Genomic DNA, 21,923 nt, shown 5'->3' on the forward strand with positions numbered 1-21,923 from the left:
AGGCAAAACAAAGTTCAAATCTGGAAAACCATCTATACCATGGAATTAGAAACTATTGAGGCACCTGAATGGCTCAGTCAGTTGTGTTGGACTCTTGATTTCAGATCAGGTCATGATCTCATGGTTAGGTTCATGGGATCAAACCACACGCCAAGATCTGTGCTGTCAGCATAGAGCCTGCTTGGGATTCTGTCTCTCTCTTCCCCTCCCATGCACTCTGTCTCTCAAAATAAATAAATAAACTTAAAAAAATTAGAAACTACTACATCCTAATCAGATTGAATGAACTGTGAATTCTGAGCCATTGCTGGTGAGCCATAGGAGGTAGAGATTTTAGCCTAAGTTAACCTTATAAGAAAGAGAGAATAATAGAACATGAAACATCAGCCATATAATAATTATGAATTATAATCTTTTTATAAGGCACCATTTCTCTAATATTAGAAGTTGTTCCCCATTATCAGAATATACAAAACAGAAAAATACAAAACAGTAATAAAATGGAGATATGTATATAGTAATATATATACACTGGAGATAGTAATAAAAAAGGAAAAGGTATCCAATTTCTTCTGTAAAATAAAATTTAATGGTCTTTTAAAAAAAATGAATGAGGGGCACCTGGGGGACTCAGTTGATTAAGAGTCCAACTCTTGATCTTGGCTCAGGTCATGATCTCATGGTTGTGAGATCAAGCCCCGAATCCATGTTGGGCAGGAGCCTGCTCAAGAGTCTCTCTCCTTCTCCCTCAGTCCCTTCCCCTTTCTATCATAAAATAAAAATTTTAAATTAAAAAAAATAATAATGAATGAATATGACAAACTTCTAGCAAGTCTGACTTTTTTTTAAAGACACAAATTACCAATATTGGGATTGAAATGGGGGTTAATAATAAATTTATAGCAATGAAAAGGATAATAAGGAAACATTAGAAAGAACTTTACACTAATATATTTGACATTTTAGAAGAAATAGAACAGTTCCTGAAAAACTACTAAAACTCAACTAAGATCTACATAAGCAATATCAAATAACTTTATTTCATTTTTAACAAACTCTCATAAAATAATACACCTGGCTCACTTGTCTTCAATGAAAAACTATGCGAAATATTTAAAGAATTAAAATAATAAATTTCATACAATACATTCCAGAAAATAGAAAAAGAACATACTTTTGGATTCATTTCACATATCCAGTTTTAACCTGATACAAAAAACAGACAAAAACATTCCAAAAAGAAAACTAAAGACCAAGGTTTCTCATAATCTTAGAAACAAAAATGCTCCAAAGAATCTTAGCAAATAACATTTAATAATTAAAAAAATAATTATACACTATGGACAAGAGAGATTTATTCCATGTATCCAAGATTGGTTCAACATTTGGAAATTAGTAAATTTAACCAAACACACCAATACATTTACAAAGAAAAATCATATGATGACATAAATTGATATAGAAAAATGATTTGACATAGACCAATGTCTTTTCCTAATTAAAAAAGAATAGAAGGCTATTTATTTATTTTTAATTTTTAATTGAATATAGTTAATGCATAATGTTACATTAGTTTCAGCTGTACAGCACAGTGATTCCACAAGTTTAAATATTATGCTATGCTCCCCACAAGATATGCTAAACATAGATACCATCTGTCAACATACAGTGGTATTACAATATTATTTACAAACAGGGAGATGGATGCAGAGTAGGATGACACTACACTCACCTCATCCTACAAATACAACTAGATAACAATCAAATTTAGCAAATACCCCAGAAATTCACCTGAAAACTGGCAGAACAAATTCTACAACTAAAGATAGAGAAGAGGTCACATCCAAGAGTATAGGAAGTAAGGACATGTAGTTTGTGAGAGAAATTAATCTTGGCAACTGTGGTGGGTAGGGAGCTGCCAACACAGAAGGGCAAGAGATAAACTAACATACAGAGGAGCAAGCAAGGAAAACAAATCCCCATAGCAATTGGCTTGGAAAGGGAGAGGGATTGAATTACATGACTTCTGGCAATGAGTGGGGCACAATGCCTGGAGTTTTAAAGGTCAGAAGGTTTAGATGAAATAGGGCCAGGAGGGCATTGTGCTGTTCTTGGACAGAGGGCAGGAAGAAAACTCCTCTACATAAAGAATAGAAACAGTGATCTGAAAAGTCCCTGGGGCAGACAATGGGGAGGTTATTTGTTTATTTTTGATCATGGCCCAGTGAGGCAGCAATCACAGAGAGACCTCTCTGGAAAAAAAGAAACTAGTAGGTGTCATTTCCCTCTCTGTCTCTCAGCATAAACACAGGGTCATCTTCAGGAACCAGTGCAGTACTGATACTTGCTACCAAACTTACTTACACCAAGCTTAGTCCCCCCTCCCCCTGCCATACTTTGGTGCAACTGTCCTTTCCAGTCTCAATTGCATAAGTTCCAAAGTGATAAGTCCTATTCCCAAGAAAACTGATACAAATCCCTGCTCACAGTGCAACTCTCAAATCAGGAGTTTTGCAGAGCTTCAGTTCTAGTGGTTGTAACAACACGTCTTATTTCTCAAGCAGACCAGAACATGCCTAGTTAAAACATGCCACATTCAGGTGAGGGAACAAACAAGCAGACCAGAACATGCCCAGTTAAAACATGCCATATTCAGGCGAGGAAACAAACACTACCCTCAACCAGCAAAGAGAGCGTCTGTACTCAAATGACCTTAGGGATAAAGTAGTCAAGAGAAAACAGCAGAACACATGCAGCACACATTTTAGTCACTCCCAGAAGTGCTAAGCCCTGTGAAACAGGGGACACTACATGGCAGTGCACTACAAGATCTCTTATTCATAATGCCAATATGCTCAAGAACAGAAGACATAGCTGACTTTCCTAACACAATGAAAGAGTCACAGAGTCTTAGACAAAATGAGAAGCCACATAAATTAATCCCAAATGAAACAACAGGACCAGGCCATCTCCAGAGGTCTAAGCAAAACAGATATAAGAGACAAGTGATGGAGTATTTAAAGCAATGATACTAAGGATACTACCAGACTTGAGAAAAGAGAGGAAGACATGAGTGAGAGCCATAATATACAGATAAGAATTAACATGACAGAGATAAAGGGCAGAATAAATAAAATGAGAAACACACTTGACTGAATGAATAGCAGGGCAGAAGAAGCAGAGGAATGAATCAATGACCTAGAAGACACAGTAATGGAAAGAAATCAAGATGAACAAAAGAGAAAAGCATAATTATGCAAAATGAGAATAGATTTAGGAAACTCAGGGACTCTATCAAACATAATAACATTCATAATATAAGACTCCTAGAAGAATAAGAGAGAGAAAAGGGGGCAGAACAAGTAATAGAGGAGTACTTATTTGAACAAGTAATAGCAGAGTACTTCCTTAATCTGGGGAAGGAAACAGGTAGCCAGATCCAGAAGGCAGAGAAGCCCCATCAAAATTAACAAAAACCAGACCCATCCATATGCATGTTGCAGTTATATTGGCAAAATAAAGTGGTAAAGAAAAAAGTTATAAAGGCAGCAATACAAAATAAGACAGTAATATACAAGGAAACCCCATAAAGCTAGCAGGTAATTTTTCAGCAGAAATGTTCCAAGCCAGGTGGAAATGGCATGATAAATTCAAACTGCTGAAAGGGAAAAATTATGCACCAAAAATACTCTATCCAGCAAGGATATCATTCAAACTAAAAGGAGAGAGAAAAAAAAAAAACAACAACTCTGAAACAAACAAAAACTAAAGTAGATCATTATCATTAAACCAACATTGCCAGAAGCATGAAAAGGGACTTTAGGAGAGACTAAAAGTGACAGTATAAAGTCAGAAACACAAAAGCTGTAAAAATGAATATTTTGTAAAAAAAAAAAGAACTCACTAAATTAAAAAGTAATATATAACAAAATGTACATAAAAGATGGGGAAGACAGGAGTAAAAATGCATTCAAACTTAAATGACCATCAACTGAATACAGAATGCTATATGAAAAACAGGTTATATACAAACCTAGTGTTAAGTATATACCAAAGAAACACTAATAAATGTTCAAAGAATGAGAATAAAATTCAAATACATTATTAGAGAAAATCACTAAACCGTGAAAGACAAGAAAAGATCAGAGAAAATCTTTAGAAACAATCACAAACAGATAACAAAATGGCAATAAATGCATAAGTAATTACTTTCAAAGTAAATGGACTGAATATTTCAATCCAAAGACATAGGGAGACAGAATGGACAAAAAAAAAGTGACCCATCTATATGCTCCTTACAAGAGACTCATTTTAGACCTAAAGTCACCTGCAGATTGAAAGTGAAGGGATGGAGAAACATCTATCATAGAAATGGATGTCAAAAGAAAGCCAAAGAAATAATACTTACATAAAACAAAATAGTTTAACACAAAGACATTAATAGGAGACATATAAGGACAATATAAGATAATAAAGTGGAAAATACGACAAGATGATACAACAATTGTATATATTTATACATCCAAATTAGGAGCATCTAAATACATAAAAGAGTAATTAACAAACATGAAATAACTAATCCATAATAAGACAGTAATAGTAGGAGACATTATCACAACTCTTACATCAATGGACACATCATCTAAACAGAAAATCAACAAAAAATGGCTTTGAATGACACACTGGAACTCAACTGGAAAAAGGATGACACCAACAGCAACAACAACAAGGACAAAACCCCATAAAACCCACAGAAGGAAGGGAATAATAAATATTAGTGAAGAATAAATGATATAGAAAAAATAGAACAAATCAATAAAACAAGGAACTGGTTCTTTGAAAAAATAAAAATAAAAAACTTGATAAATGTCTAGCCAGACATATTAACAGAAAAAGAGAAGGCTCTCAAATACCTAAAATCACAACTTAGAGAGGAAAAACAAAAACCAACACCACAGAAAAACAATTACAATACACTATCATGAAAACTATATGCCAACAAATTGTACAGACTGAATAAATTACTAGAAATATCTGAACTATCAAAACTAAAGCAGGAAGAAAATTTGAACGGACCAATAACCAGCAAAGAAATTGAATCAGTAATAAAAAATTCCCAACAAACGAAAGTCCAGGGCTAGATGATTTCACAGGTGACTTGTACCAAACAATTATAGAATTAATACCTATTTTCTCAAATAATTCCAAAACACAGAAGGTTCCAAATTCATTCTATGATGCCATCATTCTCCTGTTATAAAAATCAAATAAAGGGGCGCCTGGGTGGCTCAGTCGTTAAGCGTCCGACTTCGGCTTAGGTCACGATCTCGCGGTCCGTGAGTTCGAGCCCCGCGACAGGCTCTGGGCTGATGGCTCAGAGCCTGGAGCCTGCTTCCGATTCTGTGTCTCCCTCTCTCTCTGCCCCTTCCCCGTTCATGCTCTGTCTCTCTCTGTCTCAAAAATAAAACGTTAAAAAAATTTTAAAAAAAATCAAATAAAGACATCACTGAAAAAGAGAACTAAAGGCCAATATCCCTAATGAACATAGACGCAAAACTTCTCAACAAATAACTAGCAAACAGAATTCAACAGGACATTAAGAAAATTATTCACCATGATTGAGTGGGATTAATTCCTGTGTTGCAATAAAGATTCAATATTCAGAAATCAATGTTATACATCACATCGATAAGAGAAAGGGTAAGAACTATATGATTATTTATTTATTTATTCATGTTTTTGCTTCAATTCTTGTTACTTAACAGACAGTGCAGTATTAGTTTCACCTGTACAATATAATGATTCAACACTTCCATACAATACCTTGTGCTCATTACAGCTGCAAACCCCTATGACCCATTCCCCCAGGCACCTCCCCACTGGTAATCATTAACTTGTTTTCTAGTTAAGATTCTGTACCTTGGTTTACCTCCTTTACTCTCTCTTTTTTTCCCTTTGCACATTGTTTCTTTTTTCTTTGTTTTTGTTTTGCTTTGTTTTTAAATTTTCATTTAATTTCCAGTTAATTAACACACAGAATAATATTAGTTTCAGGTACAGAATATAGTGATTCAACGCTTCCATGCAACACCAGAGCTCATCACAACAAGTGTGCTCCTTAATACTCATCACCTATTTAACCCATCTCTCCATCTACCTACCTTCTTCTGGTAACCATCAGTTTGTTCTCCATAGTTAAGAGTCTGTGTCTTGGTTTGCATCTTTTTCCCTCCTTGCTCATTTGGTTCATTTCTTAAATTCCACATATGAGTAAAATCATATGGTATTTATCTTTCTCTGGCTGAATTATTTTGTTTAGCATAATACTTTCTACCTCCATCCATGTCCTTGCAAATGGGAAGATTTCAGTCTTTTTTATGACAGTAATATTCAATTTTATATATATACCACATATCCTTTATTCATTTATCAGTCGTCTGACATTTGTGCTCTTTCCATAGTTTGACTATTGCTGATAATGCTGCTATAAACATCAAGGTACATGTACCTCTTAGAATCTGTATTTTTTTATTCTTTGAGTAAATACCTAGTGCTATTACTGGATCATAGGGTAGTTCTATTTCCAACTTTTTGAGGAATATCCATACTGTTTTCCAGGGTGGCTGCACCAGTTTGCATTCCCACCAACAATGCAAGATTGTTTCACTATCTCCACATCTTGGCCATCACATATTGTCTTTTGTGTTGGGATTTTAGTCATTCTGACTGGTATGAGGTGATATCTCATTGGAATTTTGATTTGTATTTCTCTGATCATGAGTGATTTTCAGAATTTTCATGTGTCTGTAGAACACCTGGATGTCTTCTTTGGAAAACTCTATTCATTTTTAAATTGTATTATTCATTTTTTGCATGTTGACTTTTATGTATTTTAGATATTAACCCTTTACAGATATGTCATTTGCAAATATATTCTCCCATTCCATAAATTGCCTTTTGATTTTCTTGATTTTGTTCTTTGCTATGTAGAAACATTTTTTTGGCAGTCCCAATAATTTATATTTGCATTTTTAACTTGACTCAGGAGACATATATAGAAAGAAGTTACTATGCCTTAATCAAAGATCTGGTTAACTGTGCTCTTCTTTAGACTTTATGGTTTCTTGTCTCACATTTAGTTCGTTCATCCATTTTGATTTATTTATGTGTTTTATGTAAGAAAGTTATCCAGTTTAATTCTTTTGAATGTTGCTATCCAGTTTCCCCAGCATCATTTCTTGAAGAGACTGTCTTTGTTTCCATTAGATATTCTTTCCTGCTTTGTTGAATATTAATTGCCCATGGAATTTTGGGTTCATTTATGGATTCTCTATTCTGTTCCATTGATCTATGTGTCCATTTTTGTGCCAATACCATACTGTTTTGATTATTTCAGCTTTTTAATGTAACTTGAAGTCTGTAATTGTGATTTCTTCAGTTGTGGTTTTCTTTTTCAAGGTGGCTTTGGCTATTGGGAGTCTTTTGTGGTTCCATGCAAGTTTCAGGATTGTTTGTCCTAACTCTGTGAAAAATGCTGGTGGTATTTTGATAGTGATTACATTAAATGTGTAGATTGCCTTGGGTAGTAAAGACATTGTAATGATATTTACTCTTCTAATCCATGAGCATGGAATGTTTTATTTCCATTTCATTGTGTTATCTTCAATTTTTTCACCAGTGTTTTATATTATTCAGAGGGCAGGTATTCACTTGTTTGGTTAGGTTTCTTCCAAGGCATATTGTTTTTGGTGCAATGGTAAAAAGATTGATTCCTTAATTTCTCTTTTTGCTGCTTTATTGTTGGTGTATAGAAATGCAACACGTTTATGTACATTTATTGTATCCTGCTAGTTTACTTAATGTGTGTATCAATTCTAGAAGATTTTTGGTGGAGTCTTTCATCTTGCATCTCATTCAGCACTTTAAATATATTATGCCACTCTTTTATGGCTTACCAAGTTCCTGTGGTGAAATCTGCAGCCAATCTTAAGGGTTCTCCCTTGTAAAGTAAGGATATCTTTTGTCTTGCTGCAGTCCAGATTTTTCTTTACCACTATATTTTGCAAATTTAACTACAATATATCTTGGTATTACCTGCTTTTGTTGATTTATATTTGAGAGAGAGAGCACAAGTTGGGGAAAGGCAGAAAGAAAGGGGGGCAGAGGATCTGAATCAGGTTCTTTGCTGACATCAGAAAGCCCAATGTGGGGCTCGAACACACAAACTGTGAGATCATGACCTGAGCCATGGTCGGATGCTTAACCAACTGAGCTACCCAGATACCCCTGCTTTTGTTGATTTTGATGGGAGTTCTCTGTGCTTCCTGGATCTGGATGTCTCTTTCTTTCCCCAAATTAAGGAAGTTTTCTGTTATTATTTCTTGAAATAAATTGTCTCCCCCCCCCCTTTCTCCCTCTTCTTCTTCTGGGACTCCTATAATATGAATGCTATTACATTTGATGTAGTCACCAATTTACCTAAGTCTATTCTCATCTTCCATAATTCTTTCTTAGTTTTTTTTCAGCTTTATTATTTTCCATTATTTTGTCCTCTATATCACTTATTCATTCCACTGCTTCTCCAGACTTGTGTTCATTGCCTGAAGTCTGTTTCCAATCTCAGTTATTGTATTCTTCATTTCTGACTGATTTTTTTTTAATTCTCTTATCTCTGTGATAAGGCCTCCCTGAAGTATTCCATTCTTTTCTCAAGTTCAGTGTGTATCCTTATGGTTGTTGCTTTCAATCAATGCTTTCAATCTCTGGCCATGGCCTTACTTTTTTTTTTTTTTTTTTTTTTTTTTTTTTGAGTGGAATGAATTCTTTCCATTCTTGGAATTTTGTCAAAGTCTCTGTCTTCTTCTCTGTGCTATAGAAGTCTATTATGTTTCCTGTTTATGAAAGTAATGGCTTTATGAAGAAGAGTAATATAGTGTCCAGTATCTGGCCCTTCAGGTAGTGTTTTTTGTGTGTGCTACATGCTTTCTCCTGCTGTGTTTTGGCTGCTCTATCCTTCAGGGCTGTTGTTTGCAGAGGCTCTCCTTGCCTGCAGTGGGCAGTGTTTAGTCCTTGGTCAGGTGTGACAAGTTTAAACTTGTGCTCTGGTCTGTTTGTTAAATGAGACTTGATACTACTTTCAGTAGAACTGAAGCCCTGCAGAGCTCTCTGGTTGTGAGAGGTGGTGTGGGCAGGGGTGTGTTTATGCTGAGGGTTGGGGAGGGAAATGTCATAAGCCATCACTTTTTTTCCTGGAGGAGACTCTGTGGGTTCTGTCTCTCAGGGAAGTACTTAGAAGAGCAAATAATCCCTCACCACTGGTGTGTTCCAGGCATTTTTCATATCTCTGTTTCCACACTGCAACTGTGTTGTTTGCTTTCCTTCTCTTCAGAAGCAACAGTCACAGCCTGATGACTTTTAAAATGCTAGGATTTAGGGCCATGGTATGGTCAGTGGCATGTGCTAATCTTGTGAAGGGTCTCATTGTGTTGGGACTGAAGCAGGCTTGACCAAGAAGAGCAGTCTTGAAAAAGAGCAGATGTGTCGGATTTGATGTAAGCAGGTTAGGCACCCAGTGTTGGGTCGTGTTACTTCCTGCAGTGTCTCTGAATTTATGCTAAAGGACCGGGGAGGGAAATGGTGCCAGCAAGTTATTTTGTTGCTGTAGAAGTGTCTCTGTGAATGCTACCTCTCAGGGATGTACTTCAAGAACACAGAATCATCCCCCTTTTGCATGCCTTGGTCATTCTTCATATTATGTCATCTGCCCTAGGGTTGTTTGCCTGCCTTCTCTCCAGGTGTAGGGCAGAACCCTCAGGATTCTATCCCAGACAACCGTTGCTGATTACAAGAAACCATGAAAATCAGCCCTTCTTTTTTTCCCAGCCAATAGTTTTGGGGAAGTGTTATTGTGCATTGCCCTATGTGCTCCTTTCTCTCTCATTTTTTTTTCTGCAATCCCAGCTCACTCCCCTCCACAGCATACATGTTCTTTTCTCCCCCAAACCATGTCTCTGCACTTCCTACTTTCTTAGATGAGGCTTCTTCTCTCCTTTAGTTCTGGAGGTTGTTTTGTCAGTCTTCAAGTTGATTTCTGGGGTATTTAGAATGATTTGATAGTTATCTAGTTTTGTTCAAGGGAAGAGATGAGACTAGGGTACTCCTATTATGCCACCATCTTAGCTCCAGCCTATTCTGCCTTCAATTTTAGTTACTGTGTACTTGTCTAAGTTCTTTCCATTTTTCATTAGTCTATCAGTGCCTTGAATATTTAGTAGTTATCACCTACTGAACAATATATCACATGTCAGACATCACATACATTATCTGAAATAATCTTCAAAAACCCCGTTAAGATAATTGGAGGCGCATTTACAGAATTTAAGTATACATTGATCTGAAATGGGCAGCACCAAATCAAATGTGGTTTAGAGTGCTCCACTGGCAGGAGATAGGTGTGAGGTTTTTACAGAGAAAACACAGAGAAGCAAAGTTAGGTAATGATTTGATTTGCTATAGCCTAACCAGTTGCTTTATTTGAAAAAGCTTATTTTTGTGTTTGTGGTTGGTTGCTCTTAAGTTATATTTTCTCAGATTTGAGTACATTGACTATGGCTTAGGTTTTTATCTGTTTATGTAGGCTACCAAGTTATTAGAGCCACCCTAGTCTAATGATCACTTCCTTTAATTACTTTAACAAACTCCATGAAGGAGGTATTACTATTTCTTTTCTGCATATGTAGAATCTGAGGTTTAGGGATATTATGTAATTTGCTCAAGATTACATTGCTGAAAAGTGGTGAATAAGCTATCAGAACACAGGTATGATTTGTTTCAAAGTGTATGCCCTCAACCATCAAACTATTTCAAAGCTAAGAACTTTATCTTATTTATTTTTCATCTTTTGAATTACCTAGTATTAGTAGTTTATATTTGTAGTTTCCCAGTAAATGTATAAAACATCTGTAGGATTAAATGAGTTGACAAAGTTAATCCCTAGACAAAAGGCTTCATTCTGTAGAAAGCATTATTTGAAGATGGGACCATTGAACTAGTGCAAACAGTCTCATGGGTTAAGTCACCCACACTGCAAAATAGAATTTAATACATTAGCCTTTGAAAATTCATTAATTGCATTTGATAAGAGTAGTACTGTCTTTATAAAACAAATAAGTGACTTTGTTTATAATTGACTCACTAAGAATATACTGTATTTAGATGGAAGAAAAAATCATTACAGGAAATTATATAAGAAAATGTATGCCAGGATATTTTCAGTAACCTGTGATTAATGAGGAGGAATATCATTTTTTCTGTTGAATAGGAATTTTGTAATGTCCAGTGAAATTGGCCTGGAATGTGACAATCACAAAATAGTACTGGATTGGATACATTAACTGGAGTTGTTTTATTTATTTATTTATTTATTTATTTATTTATTATGTTTTAAATGTTTTATTTATTGTTTGAGAGAAAGAGAGAGAGAGAGAGAGAATTCAAGCAAGAGAGGGGCCAAGAGAGGGGGAGACACAGAATCTGATGCAGGTTCCAGGCTCCGAGTTGTCAGCACAGAACTCGAAGCAGGGCTCAAACCCACAAACCATGAGATCATGACTGAACCAAAGTCGGACACTCAACTGACTGAGCCACCCAGGCATCCCAACTGGAGTTGTTTTAGGAAAGTGGGTTGAACAGGGCATAATCATCCTCACTCCACTACTCAAAGAAAATTACAGACCCCCCCCCACTACTCAAAGAAAAAAGAGAAAAAGAAAAAAAGATAGAAAATACTACTAGATTTCCTTTAATAAATTTGATAGAGTAAAGATCAGATAAAATCAGGGATGAGGGTAGGGCTGCTGAATATAAGTGTTCAGATTGTTCACTGCTCAAGGACATTTCAACTAAGGGAATACTTGTTATATTATGAATAGCTACTAATTCATAGAAGAAGGTAGCAGGTGGCTTGCAGATTCTACACCTCTCAACCAAGTTCTAGAGCAGAGGAGAACACCATCTTATGTAAACACACATTGGCACATATAACCGTTTACACACTTGAGAGAGCACACATATACACGCTCACTGTCAAAGACACATGGTAGAAGCTGCACCTTCTCTTTGCTATCCTTTCATGCATCCCTGGAACTTGCTTTTCTTTCTTGCTCACTATCAGCATCTTATTCTAATGTCACAGAAAGACTTCATACCTGATACAGTCACCCTATCTGGGGTCAGGGAGAAGGGCTTAAAATAAAAAGACTTTCTATTGAATGTGTGCTTTAGTATCTATCCAGGTTTCATGTGAGCTGGCAGTATGGGTGCCTTTGTACACTCAGCCAAGGCTGTTTCCTCCATAAATATGGTTCTTTCTATGTACGGTTCTTCACTTTGTGCAATAATTTTAAATTTAAATTTTAAATAACTTTGATTAATTAATTAATATTCAGAAAAGAAGCACTTTTTTTTTACAATTTATGCAATGTCCCTAACTGAAGCGCCATATACAATGGAGAATTAAAGACAAAATAGAATAAAAGAGGATGATCAAACATGCATCACAGATATATTTTTGCAAATGGTTATCTCCTTCCTTCTGCATCATTTATTTCCATTTACAATATGTTATGTACTGGAGATACAGAAAATGGTAAAGCATAGGTCATGTCCTTGAGGAATTTACAGTTTGGGATTATAAAGGATAGTGAATATAATATACCACTTAGCTTTTCCAAGAAACTTTACACAAAATAACAAACTTTTCACCCTGTGCTCCCACATAATGAAATAATCTTTGGCACCTATAGTTCACGTTACAGAATGTCAGATTTCCAAACTGATCAGAAATCACCATGCTCGGCATATGTAAGTTTGGAGAAATAACTTAAGTTGTGGAAAACAGTGGATATTTAACAATCCCAAAAATTCATTGTGGAAACCATAGAAATAAAATCATCATGTCTTTGAAGCCCTGAGTGGTAAAAGTCCCCTGTACATGTAGAATGATTTGTTCCCCTGAATGTATTTTTGTGTACAGAATGTGAAACCAATGATGCTTCTAATTCTGTGTAACTTCTTTTGTTTGATTCACTGATGGATGCACAGCATTAATTTCAATGAAATAACAATGATTTCAATGAAATAACCCCAATGAAGGGGTTCAGACAATCTCCATATTCCAAGACACTATTTAACCTTCTATGAAGATAGAAACTTATGGTTTGACTTTGTAAGGAGTGAGTTGAGAAAAGTATAGTGTGGAGAAAAAGGAGTGTGAGGCTGGTTTTAAGAATATTATGGGAATCAAGCCTGATATAGCAGGGACTGGCCATTTACATACTGTCATTATAATAAGGACATTAATTAAAGTGAGGGTACATAGTACTAAACCTTTGTGATTGGGATATATATTAGTTTCCAAGAATTGAGGGTAAAGGTATGAACTTTCTTTTTTTGACTACCCTGCTTTGGGGTCAAAGCTGAAGATTACATGTTTTGAAAGAAATGCCATCAGGCAAAAGAGTTCCAGACAATAAACACAACTGGGAGTATGTGTCAGAGAGAAGGAAGCTGGTGTATAAAAACACACATGCTGTTTTCCAGAGTCGCTGCACCAGTTTACATTCCCACCAACAGTGCAGGAGGTTTTCCCTTTCTCCACATCCTTGCCAGCACCTATTGTTTCTTGTGTTGTTGATGTTAGCCATTCTGACAGTTGTGAGGTGGTATCTCACTGTAGTTTTGATTTGAATTTCCCTGATGAGTGATGTTGAGCATCTTTTCAAATATCCGTTGGCCATCTGTATGTCTTCCTTGGAAAATTCCTATTCATGGTTCTTCCCAATGTTTAACTGGATTACTTGTATTTTGGGTGTTGTGTTTTATAATTTCTTTGTGTACTTTGGATACTAACCCTTTCTTTATTAGGTATGTCATTTGCAAATATTTTCTCTTATTTTGTAGAATGTCTCTTAGTTTTGCTGATTGTTTCCTATGTGTACAGAAGCTTTTTATTTTGATGAAGTCCCAATAGTTTAGTTTTGCTTTTGTTTCCTTTGCCTAGGAGACATATCTAGAAAGAGGTTGCTATGACCAATATCAAAGAGGTTACTGTCTGTGTTCTCCTCTAGGATTTTTATGGTTTCAGTTCTCACATTTAAGTGTTTAATCCATTGTGAGTTTATTTTTGTGTATGGTGTAAGAAAGTGGTCCAGAAAAAAACTATGGTGTTTCAAAAAAAAAACAAAAAAACAAAAACTAAAAATAGAACTATCCTATGATCCAGCAATTGAACTATTAGGTATTTACACAATAATCCAAAAAATATTAATTCAATAAATTAATACACACAAATAAACACATAGATAATGTTCATAGCAGCATTATCTACACTAGCCAAATTATGTAAAGAGCTCATAACTTTATCAGGGATTTTTTCAGTAGATACTTTTGAAGCCAGAAAGGAGTGGCATGATACATTCAAAATGCACAAACACATGAACACTAAATAGCATGCCACTAAACAATGGTCAACCAAGACATCAATGAATAAATTAAAAATTACATGGAAACAAATGAAAATAAAAACAAGAAAATCTGCAAGGTTTTCATTCAGAATACAAAGACAGATAAAACATTTCTCAAACAAATAAAAACTAAAGGACTAGCTCTGCAAGAAATATTAAAGTGGATTCTTGGAGTGGAAAGGAAGACCAGAAGTGAGAGTATGAAGTCAGAAGCATAGAAGTACTAAAAATATGTATATCTGTAAAAATCATTCAAAGGAGTCCCAAAATAAAAGGATGTAAAATATGACATCATACATCTAAAACATGGTGGGAGAGGAGTAAAAATTGGCTCAAACTTAATTAACCAGGGACTTAATATAGACTGCTATATTCAGAAAATGTTATATACAAACTTAATGGTAATCACAAGTCAAAAATGAGTAATAGATATTCAAGCATAAAAAAGAAAGAAATCTGAATAAAATACCAATGAAATCCAACAAACCATAAAAATAGCAAGAGAAGAGAGGATTAGAGAAAAACTACAGAACAACTACAAAACAAGTAACAAAAGGGCAATAAATACACATCTATCAATATTACTTTGAATGTAAATGGACTAAATGCTCCAATCAAAGACATAAGGTGACAGACTGCAAAAAAAAAAAAAAAAAGAAGAAGACACATCTATATTTTGCCTACAAGAGACTCATTACAGACCTAAAGACACCTGCAGATTGAAAGTGAGAGGATGGAGAAAACTTTACCATGAAAATATATATCAAAAGAAAACCAGACCAGAAATTTTTATATTGAAAAAATTAGAATTTAAAACAAAAAATGTAATAAGAGACAAGAATGACACTATATAATCATAAATGGACCAATACAATAAGAAGATATAACAGTGATAAATATAATGCACTCAGCATGACAGCACTCAAATACATGAAACTGTAAATGACAAATGTAAAGAAAGTAATAGATAGTAATACAATAATAGTAGGAGACTTTAACACTTCACTTACATCAATGGACAGGTCATCCAAACAGGCAAAGAACAAGCAAACAGTAGCTCTGAATGACACTTGGGACCAAATGGACTTAACAGATAAATTCAGAACATTCCATCCTAAAACAACAAACACACATTCTTATCAAGTGTACATGGAACATTATTTAGAATAGACCACATGTTAGTCTGCAAAATAAGTCTCAACAAATTCATAAAATCAAAGTCATACCATGCATCTTTTCTGAGCACCATGTTATGAAATTGGAAATCAACCACAAGAAAAAATATGGAAAATGAACAAACACATGAAGGCCAAATAACATGCCACTCAACAATGGCCAATGAAGACAACAAAGAGTAAATGAAAAATTACATGGGAACAAATGAAAATAAAAATAAAATGATTCAAAATTTTTGGGAGGCAGCAAAAGGAGTTCTAAGAGGGAAGTTCATAGCAATACATGTCTAAATCAAGAAGTAATAAAAATCTCACATAAACAACCTAACCTTAAACCTAAATGAGCAAGAAAAAGACTATAGAAAACCCCAAACCAGGAAAGTAATGAAATAATAAAGATTATATCATGAATAAATGATATAGAAAAAAACAAACAAAAAACAGTACAACAGATCAATGAAACTAGGATCTGGTGCTTTGAAAAGATCAGCAAAATCAATATATCTCTACCCAGACTCATAAAAAATCAATAGAAATACTTAAATAAATAAAATGACAAATGAAAGAGGAGAAATAACAGCCAACATCACAGAAATACAAACAATTGTAAGAGAACATTATGAAAAAGTGTATGCAAAATTAGATGACTTATATCAAATGGATAAATTCCTAGAAACATATAAAATACTAAAACTAAAGCAGAAAGAAATAGAAAATTTGAACAGACTGAATATGTGCAATGAAATTGAATATGTAATCAAAACACACCAAACAAGCAAAAGTCCAGGACCAGATGGCTTCCTAGGTGATTTCTACCAAACATTTAAAGGAGAATTAATATCCTCTTAAACTGTTCCAAAACATATAAGAATGAACACTTCCAAATTCATTCAATGAGGCCAACATTACCCTGATACCAAAATCAGATAAAAACATTACAAAAACCCACAGGACAGTATCTCTGAAGTACATAGATGCAAAAATCCTAGACAAAATATTAGGAAACTAAATGTAATAATACTTTAAAAACAACATTTGCTATGTTCAATGAGAATTTTTCCTAGGTTGCAAGTGTGCTTCAACATTTGCAAATCAATCAACATGATACACCACATCAACAAGAGAAAGGATAAAAATGATAGGATAATTTCAATAGATGCAGAGAAAGCGTTTAACAAAGAACAACATTCATTCATGATAAAAGCCCTCAACAAAATAGATAGATCTAGAGGGAACATAACTCAAACTAATAAAGGACTTATATGAAAAAACACAACTAACATCATATTCAATCAGTAAAAACTGAGAGCTTTTCTTCTAAGGTCAGGAAGATTACAGAGAAGTCCACTCTCACCACTGTTGTTCAACATAATACTGAAAGTCCCAGCCACAACAATCAAACAAGAACAAGAAATAAAAGACACCCAAATGGGTAAGGAAGAAGTAAAACTTTCATTACTTGCAGATGACATGATACTATATATAGAAAACAGGAATTATTCCACCAAAAAATTGCGAGAACTGATGACTGAATTCAGCAAAGTTGCAGAAAAAAATTAATGTGCCGAAATCTATTATATTTCTATATGCTAATAATGAAGCAGAGAATGAGAAATTAAGAAAACAATCCTGGGATGCCTGGCTGGCTGTCAGAAGAGCACAGGACTCTTAATCTCTGGGTTGTGAGTTTAAGCCCCACCTTAGGTATAGACGTTACTTAAAAATAAATAAGTAAATAAATAAATAAATAAATAATAAACAAACAAACAAACTTTAAAAAGAGGAAACAATTCCATTTACAATGTACCAAAATAATAAAATACCCAGGAATGAACTTAACCAAAGAGTTGAAGACCCATACCCTGAAAACTATACACTGATGAAAGAAATTGAAGATAAGAAAAAGAAATGGAAGGGACATTAGATGCTCATGTATTTCAAGAACAAATATTGTTAAAATGTCTATACTATCCAAAGCAATATGCACATTAAATTCAATCCCTATCAAAATACCACCAGCATTTTTCACAGAGCTAGAACAAACAATCCTAAATTTGCATGGAACCACAGAACACCCCAAAGAGCCAAAGCAATTTTGAAAAAGAAAAGCAAACAGGAGGTATTTCATTTCCAGACTTCTAGTTATACTACAAAGCTGTAGTAATCAAAGCAGTATGGTGCTAGCACAAAAGTAGACACAGTTCAGTGGAACAGAACAGAAAACCCAGAAATAAACTCACAGTTATGTGGTCAATTAATCTTGGAGAAAGCAGGAAGGAATATACAATGGGAAAAAGAATGTCTTTTCAACAAATGGTATTCAGAAAACTGGTCAGTTATATGCAAAATATTGCAATGGACAACATTCTTACACCACATACCACAATAAATTCAAAATGGAAAAAATATATAAATGTGAGCAATTAAACCATAGAAATCCTAAAAGAGAGGACAGGCCGTGATTTCTCTGATATCAGCCCTAACAACATCTTTCTTGATATGTCTCCTTTAGGCATGGTATACTAATTTTTTTAATGTTCATTCATTTTTGAGAGAGAGAAACAGAGTGCAAGCAGGAGAGGGGCAGAGAGAGAGGGAGACACAGAAACTGAAGCAGATTCCAGACTCTGAGCTGTCAGCACAGAGCCCAATGTGGGGTTCAAACTCACGAACTGTGAGATCATGACCTAAGCTGAAGTTGGATGCTTAACTGACTTAGCAACCCAGGAGCCCCAAGGGAAACTAAATTTAAAATAAACTATTGGCACTACATCAAAATAGAAAGCTTCTAGTCAGTGAAGAAAGCAATCAACAAAACTAAAAGACAAATTATGGAATTAGACAGGATATTTGCAAATTACATATCCAATAAAGGGCTAGTATCCAAATTATATATAATATATAAAAACCAACACTCAAAAAACAAATAATCCAATTAAAAATGGGCAGAAGACATAAACAGATATATCTCCAAAGAAGACATACAGATGGCCAACAGACACATAAAAAGGTGGTCATCACCACTTACCACAGGGAAATGCAAATCAACGCTAAAATGAGGTGTCATCTTATACTTGTCTGAATGGGTAAACTCAAGAAACAACAGGTGTTGACAGGGAAGTGGAGGAAGTGGAGCCCTCTTGCATTATTGGTGGGAATGCAAACTAGTGCAGCCACTCTGGAAAACAGTATGTAGTTCCTTAAATAGTTCAAGGAGAACTACCCTATGATCCAGCAATTGCACTACTAGGTATTTTCCCAAAGAATGCAAAAATATTAATCCAAAGAGATATATGCACCCCAGGGTTTATAGCAGCATTATCCACAATAGCCAAATTATAGAAACATCCCATGTGTCTACCAACTGAACAGTCATAGAAAAGAACGAAATCTTGTCATTACGCTAAATGAAATAAGTCAGTCAGAGAAAGACAAATACCATATGATTTCATGCATATGTGGAATTTAGGAAACAAAACAACTGAGTAAAGGAAAAAAAAATAGAGAGAGGCAAACCAAGAAACAGACCCTTAACTGTAGAGAGCAAACTGATGAACTGATTGATGGTTATCAAGGGGAAGGTGGGTGGGAGGATAGGTTAAATAGGTGATGGAGATTAAGGAGGGCACTTGCTGTGATGAGCACGAGGTGTTGTATGGAAGTGTTGAATCACTTTATTGTTCACCTGAAACTAATATTACACTGTATGTTAAATAACTGGAATTTAAATAAAAACTTTAAAAAATATTTACTGGATAACCAATACAATAATTATAAAAGTCCATGAAACAACCCAAGCAAAAATACTTAATCCAAAAACTTGGCAGAAAGTGAGGGAGGTGCAAGAATATAAAAAGAACAGGAAAGGACGGAAGCAATAGTAATATAGTGAATGTTAGATTTAACACCAAATATCAGTAATTATCCTGATAATAAGTAGACTGACTAATCAAAAGACAAAGATTGTCAAACTGAATATAGCACAATTGTATCATATCATGCTCATCAGAGAAAAACCACACATGTCAGCAAAACAGAAGACTTAAAAATAAACCAACGGAAAATATATACTATGAAAACAAGCCAAAAGGAAGCTTGTATAACAATAGCAGTAAGTGATGGCAATGCAGGCTTACAGGCAAGAAAGCAGTACCTGTAAAGGAAGAAATGCATCACGAAGAAGATGTAACATTTTAAAACATGTACACATATAGGCCTGTAATGTTAAAATTATAAAGAAAAACCTGATCAAAAGAAAATATTTTTTTAAAATACTATAAGGTGGAGATTAAAAAAATACCTTTATGTGTGATAGAAAAAGCGAATCAGTAAATATGTATAAGAGTTCAGCAACATGCTTAATGAACATGACTTAGATTATATATTTAGAATTCAAAAATTTACCAATAAAAATATATATATTCTTTTCAAGTACACATGAAATATTTATTCAGATGAAAAAAGAAAATGTGCTACACACACACACACACTGGAATATTATATAGCCTTAAGGAATCTTGCAATCCACAACATGGATGAACCTACAGGATATTATGCTGTGTTTTCAAAGTGGCATATGTGTCCATTAACAAAGGACCCATTGGGGTCCACAGACTTTTCACAAACAGCTGGTTAGCTCTTGGACAAGAGGCTAAAGTAAAAACTGTCCTTACAACCCTGGATTGCTTTGTAAATACAAGCAATAAGCGTTTTATGTCTTCATGCTTTCACTGGGGCTGTGGCAGTTTACCCTGTAAAAGTCTCTGTTCAGAATCTACATTGACATTTTACGACTTTTATTTTCACATAGGGGTGTCATACCAATATAGACTCACAGAATTGGATTTATTCTCTTGCCTGAAATAACAAAACAAAACAAAAAAATATTATGCTGAATTTGAAATAAGCTAATCACAGAAGGACAAATACTGCATGACTCCACAAGTGAAGCATCTAAAATTATCAAACCCATAGAAGTACAGAATAAAATGCGGTTGCCAGTGGCTGGGGGGGGGGGGAGTGGGGGAGGAAATAGGTAATTTTTTTAATGTCTATAATGTTTCTATTATTCAAGATGAATAAGTTCTGGGAATCTGCTATACATAATGCCTGTAGCTAACAATATGGTATTATGCACTTTAAAATATGCTAAGAAGATAGATTTCATGTTGGGTTTTTAATTGACATAGAGTTGGCACACAATGTTACATTCATCAGTTTCATGTGTACAACATACTGATTCAAAAACTCTATACATTGTCACAGGAGGTGTTCTTACCACACACACACACACACACACACACACACAAACACAGGAACACAGAGAAATTTGTGGAGGTAATGACTATGTGTAGTACATTGGCTGTAGTAATGTATCATGAATGTATGCATATGTCCAAACTCTCAACATCTATACATTAAATTTATGCATTTTTGTTTATCAGTCATATCTCAATAAAGCTAAAATATGAAAATAAATAAATATATGCAGAAAACATTTGACAAAGTACAACATCCATTCATAAGAACCCTCAACAAATTAGACTTAGAGGGAACATACATCAACATAATAAAGGACACTTATGAAAAATCCACAACTAACATTGTTGTGGCACACTGAAGGCAAAATCCTCAGACACTGAGGTTGAGTAAGTATGAAGTATGTTTCTCTGCCAGTGAAACAGCAGCAGCAGACTGCACATAGTCTATTTCATATTTCATTAGAGAGAAATATCAAAGAATAGCAAAGCAAGGAAAGAGAGCACAAAGGATTTTCAGACATTAGTCAGACATACTTCTGGTGGCTACATGAAGGGATGAAGGCAGTGTGTGTGGTTTCAAGGAATGTCAGGGAGTTACAGCAGGTGTTGTATCTAAGCTGTCCTTTGGGGGATCATGGGGCTCTGTGTCTCATAATGCTATCACGTTTGACAGCCTTGTAATCAGAACATTGCTGACATTTCAGCAATTAACTTCATTCACCCCTGAGGTCTTACAATGCACTCTCTAGATATAGCTGCACATATACCCCCTTTTGTTTTTTATTAGCAGGACCAGGCATTGTTATGGAAATGGTGAGAATCTGGGTATTGGTGAAGAACAACTTGGGTGATTTGTTAGAGGATCAAAGAGCTATCAATTTGACAACTGCAACAACAACAACAACAGCAACAACAACAACAACAGCAACAACAACAACAAAACAAGATTATTAGTAGTATTACAA

The sequence above is a fragment of the Lynx rufus genome, unplaced genomic scaffold (assembly GCF_022079265.1).
Source record: "Lynx rufus isolate CCGP_SWC_20201006 ecotype Redwood Valley unplaced genomic scaffold, mLynRuf1.p SCAF_14, whole genome shotgun sequence".
In the NCBI taxonomy this organism is placed as follows: domain Eukaryota; kingdom Metazoa; phylum Chordata; class Mammalia; order Carnivora; family Felidae; genus Lynx; species Lynx rufus.